A 5,517-nucleotide genomic window follows, 5' to 3' on the forward strand; every position below is an offset into this window, starting at 1 on the left:
ATTGTACACATGAAGGTAGTTAGGGCTGGTCATGGTGAAAGTCATATTCAGCTTCCTTAACCTCATGAATTGTGATAAGTTTGGATCATTCACAAGAATAAAGTCTCACACTTACAAAGATTTCCCTCACTCATTGTATTTTCCCTCTTGGAATTCACCTAATAAACAACAATAAATTGGAGGGGATTTTCAGTTTATTCAGCCTATCAATGCATGTATGTATGTATCGGGATAAAGGTTGTTTTGAAGATGGTTTGCATTTTGAGGAAGTAAAGGTGGAGGTTGAGTGTGGACTTGGGTCGAAAGAGCAAACACGAATAGGAGGAGAAGGAACAGAAGAATGGGATAACGTGGGCAATAGTTATTAAAAACTCCAAATACCAGGAACTCCTATACATTAACTGTACAAAAAAAAAAGAGAAAGTATTTCAAAAAATGGAAGAAACACAAGTAAGGTGGACAAAGGCACTACAAAAGTACCCCCACAGATTATATGCAGAAAGAACACTTTGAAGCAGTAGTCTTTGAACTCATTTAACACCATATGAGGAGCTTAGAGAACAAAGGATTTTTTTTCAAGAGTAAATTTCATTAAAAAAGAAAACAAGGGATTACAATTAAAAGGTGATAAAACATCATCCGAAAGCAAAAACAATACTCCAACAACAGCAAACAACAAAACATAAAAAATAAAAAAAAATTACAACACAAATCCAGGGTCAACACACAAAACCAAACTAAAACCATATTCCAAGAACTAAACAAAGCAACACTAGCCCTGGTCAAGATGAGAAAATCTCCAACCAACCCTCTTGAACACTTCAAACAACAGCATCCGCCTCCTGTAAAAACCAGCAAATCAAACTTCCACAACTCCTCCCATCAATCGCACTTACTCCTCCACATCTGAAATCTTGACCCTCTCTCTCATCCCATGTCTCTCCACCTTCCTCTTGAGTGTTGTTCTTTCACTTCGCCTTTTCTTGTTCTCAAACTCTTTCAAACGCCCTTCTAGCAAAAAAGCCTCACCACCCAAAAAGAATAGGCCTACAGATTTACCAACTTCAATATCCCTCTCCACTAGTTTCCTTAAGTCCACTCGACTCTTCCTTTTCCCATTATCTAAGTTCAAAACTTCATTACTTATCAAAGCTTTACCCACATCCCCCTTCCCTTTCACCTCAAGGACTCCAATCTTTTTCAACTCCCCAACTTCAGAACTGTCATGAATGTTAATTTGATCACTGGAGTTAATATAATAAGAACCTTCTGATTCGTAGCTCTAGAACCAACCTTCCTTGAAAAAACTCTCTTATATTTATTGCTGGGTCCAGTCTCAACAAGTCCCTCTTTTAACCACGAAAAAACCTTAGTAACATGCACCAAATAAGATTTACCTAATCAGTTAAATCCTCTTGGATCCGTTCCCAAATTGGCACCAATCCTTCCAGTTAACACTTCCTCAACTAGAAAACATTGTTGTTCCTTTGAAGAACAACATTGCCCTCTATATCAAGACATCTGATCCCTTGATTGCATGTGCTATCATCCCTTACCTGCTTCAATGAAGCCTCTACCACTGATACTGGAGGATATTCCTAAGTACTCCATCCCTTTGCATCTTCTTGTTATTAAAAACACTTTGCTTTTCTCTCTTGCCAAATGAATACTTCTGATATATAACACAATATATCACTTTGCCTTTTTTGGAGATACCAAGAATTTAACGGCTATTTAAATCTTCCAAAGACCAGTTTTGGATAGCAATGATTTCAGACTTTTTAAAGTTAATTAGAGAAAATGACTTATTAGCATAAACTAAACTTTGATGCATTCGATGCTGTTACTACAAAGAGCTTGTCCTAATGTTGAGATTTAAACAAGTTGCAATTGCCTATGCTCATTAATTGCACACTTGCTTTTGTTATATTTGTGCAAGGAGGAGGAAGAGGGCCTTCCAATTACTGATCAGAAAAGGAGGCATGTTCCAGCATTCAAAGTATGAAAACTGGAAAGTGCTTACTGCTAAGTGATTTCAATTAACTCAATGAACATTCAGCCTGGTTTCTGGTTTCTGGTTTTGGGATTCAAGCACCAAGTGGGATGAAATAAAATTGAGTTATAAAGCATCTTTTAGTTCTAACTGCCAAATATAATTAAATGGGATTTCAAGTTTCGATGAATCAACAACCACTTGTTTCAAATATCTCATATCCACTTTGAGATAGTACACTACCATATTAAGTTTTCAAGCTGCTGAGAAAGTCAAAGGTAGGTTACAGTGATTATGAACACACAAACGAAATAAAGAAAAGGGGAATCTATTAACCCAATTTTAACTTACCTTCACATCTGCTGAGAAAGTCAGTTGAAAGTTCATCCATTTCAATAAGATTTTCTCAGGTGGTTGATTCATCAGCTCCTCCACATCTAACGATTTATGAACAAAATACAACATATGAACTAAAAAGTAGCAAATAACATTTCATAAAAAATCACAAATAAGCAGAAAACTTCTATAAAAAGGCTATTTCACCTTACTATCATCAACTAACTCCACCAATTGAGGTGTTTTCCTCAAATTGAGGTCCGCCCATAGTTGTATCTAAGGTTAAAACATCAAAGTAATTGTTTCAATTATAGAAAATATTACTTATATAATTTTCAGTTTGTAATGTGCTCAAAAGTCAAAATAGAAAAATGGCTTTCAAACAATTACAGTCCAGAATCAAGACTTAATATTCCGATAGGTAGAAAGGTTAGAACTTAGAAGGGTGGGATGTTTTCTGAAAATCTTGATGAGCTTCCCAACTCTGCTGGGTAAGATAGATAAGGAATACATGCATGGGGGAACAGAAAAAAAATAATAATGGGTCTCAAGAAACAAAGAATCCCATTCTCCACCAAACTCTCTCAATGTTTTTAAACAGTGGTATTAAGGGCTAAGGAGAGTTCCTATGGCGTCTAGGAGTCAGCATGGATTATCTCTTACATAGAAAGTATTGAAATGGGCTATAGTGGCCACTGCCATTAAGATAGCTGATGCTCACTGCAGAGATCATCTGAGACCATTTGAAGCAAACAAAACTTTTTTCTTTCCAAATCCTGGTTTTGGCCTTCTAGAAGGGAAGTGCTAGTCATGGAGCTGAGAAATGCATTCTTTACCAAGTAAATGCCTGGAAGTAACACGATTTTAAAGCCTTTCTTTCCAGATGCAATCAAGATGTAAATTGTTTGCTTCCCTTTCGACCAGAGGTTGCTAGAGATTTTCACTTGAATCAGGGAGCTATATAGAGGTATTGTAGGTGTTGGATAGAGCACATTGATGCTCTGTGACCTCAAGATGGATATGATCAGGGTGTCTGGCAACAAAGCTATATGAATTCCTCAGTCAACTTGCTCAGTTCTGTTAAAAATTGTTATCACAAAATGCAATGCCCAATCATCTCTACTGAGACCAAAATTTTTTTTTATATGACTGCTTAGACATGATCAAATTTAGTCATGCCTCAACATATAATATATAAGCAAATGAGTCTAATCTCTTTGGTAAGATTATGCATGTTATAGATGACATAGTAAGACAGAAGGCATTTATACTAATGAGTTCTATTTGCAAATTTCAGGTGCAAATATAATTATCATTTCCATTTTCAGGATTTGACATTGGTGAAAGTAATTTTGCTTTGTTATGGAGAACAAAAAAAGGAACCTCCTTCTAAAACCATTTCCAATAAGTTTCAAATTTATCTTGACACGATGCATTGCAATGTTTTGAGAAATTGGTGCAAAACTGCATCAAATTACTTGCAGAAAAATAATGGATTTTTAGCTCCTCTAAAGTGCTACAAGAAATGGTAAAGGGCAAAAGGCATCATCAGGCTGGCATAGAGATACAAATGTGGACAACCAGAAGCAACACCAAAAAAACTTAAAAATTATTTTCATTTGAGTCATAAATCACAGCCATAAAATCTAATAGACCATTCAGGTATTGAATGGTCTTTATATTTATTTATTTTAAAAGCCAATAGACCATTACTACTAATATAAACAGCAATAAAAGGTACTTGAGAAGTTGACAAACCATTACAAAGGCATATAACACAAAAGAATCTACCAAACAAAATATAAACAAAGGAAGTCATTTTTAAAATAGGTGCATGCCTTTTGAAAAGGGCAATGCCATGTACCCTATGTTTCAAATCCAGAACAATCATCCAACAAGCCAAATTCTCTGTCTCGGAATCAAAGCATCTACATAGTACACCTTTACACATATCATAGAAAGATCATTCGCTATGATCTTTTACAATCTCAACCCAAAACCATAAACTGCATACAAAAATGAATTCAAATTCAACGTTTACGCATTCAAGCTGCAGATCCTATAATAGTACTCACCCGAAGGAAGACTTCAAAATCCTATACCTCCTCGTCCATGTCCAGATACGATTCGATCAAACACGCAGCCCTCTCTTCCTCAGTCAAAGACTCTCCAACGGCTTTCAGCTCCGACGTCCTGGAAAGCAAGTTTCTGATTGTCACTCGCCCGATCTCCCTCATTGAGAGAAACTGCAGAAACCAGCCGCCAAATCAAGAAAATAGACAAAACATCGAAGTAACCCACAAACAAGAAAGCTACTTGGGTTTTAGGGTTTTGAGGATTACTCACATTGGAATTCAAGCTGCGAAGCTCCACCTGAGTGAACTGACTCTGGAGCCATGGATCACCATTCGCAGGTAAGTCTGAGGAAATCGAGTGGTTTTGTTCTCTGTTTTTTCTTTTCTAAGAAGCACGATATCGAGGTCTTCTCTGAATGGAAAACACCAAGTCTTATATAGAAATTAATCGATATCGAGGTAAGTATTGCTCTCAGGTCGATGGATAAGGATTTGGACCGTTACAAAATCAATTTAAATGACAAGGTAAAGCGTATCAAAGATTGCAGAATAAATACCACGATTCTTACAACGGTATATTTAAAATTCTAACAGAATTAGTCATCGAGCGGTGGTGGCCTTCGGGAATTACCGTGTCCTTCACCTCCATCCAAAGTAGCCAGACAGAAATACTTATCAAAAAGGGAATAAGCAGTCAGCCGGACAGAAAAGGGAATAAGCACTCGTGGGTTTATTGGATACGTGATCCCACCATTCAGAAGTTACCACATTGGCATTTCGACAAAAACACTAATATTAACGGGTGTTCAGCCGTTAGCTGAACAAACCCGGTTTAACCACCCGCAAAAGGACAAAATTCAAAAACAGGGCTTCTTTCAAAAGTTTTAAGGTCATTCGAACTCTCCCCTCCCCATCTCTTGTCCTCATCTTCTTTGTGCCCCAACCCGAGCATCCCGTTGGCCACTCACCACACACCTGCGCGTTGGACTGTGGAACAGAGTGGTGAGAGGGAATTCTGAGAATGTCCGAACATAAAAGAGGGACTCTATCATAATACAAGGTATGATTTGAGAATTCAGAATATGACGAAAGTGTCCCTTACATAACTGTTTA

At 37.1% G+C, this 5,517-nt stretch overlaps 1 long non-coding RNA gene across 1 annotated transcript; it reads right to left on the reverse strand.

Annotated features, from left to right (window-relative positions):
* Positions 1-3,218: 3,218 nt before the first annotated feature.
* On the reverse strand, positions 3,219-5,283 carry LOC148802371 (uncharacterized). Its single transcript, XR_016082234.1, has 2 exons — positions 4,676-5,283; positions 3,219-4,575 (listed from the first exon to the last, which is right to left on the reverse strand). It is a non-coding gene; the product is annotated as an uncharacterized LOC148802371 (long non-coding RNA).
* Between the last annotated feature and the right edge of the window lie 234 nt (positions 5,284-5,517).

The sequence above is a fragment of the Nelumbo nucifera genome, chromosome 2 (assembly GCF_055504915.1).
Source record: "Nelumbo nucifera cultivar China Antique chromosome 2, China Antique-T2T, whole genome shotgun sequence".
In the NCBI taxonomy this organism is placed as follows: Eukaryota; Viridiplantae; Streptophyta; class Magnoliopsida; order Proteales; family Nelumbonaceae; genus Nelumbo; species Nelumbo nucifera.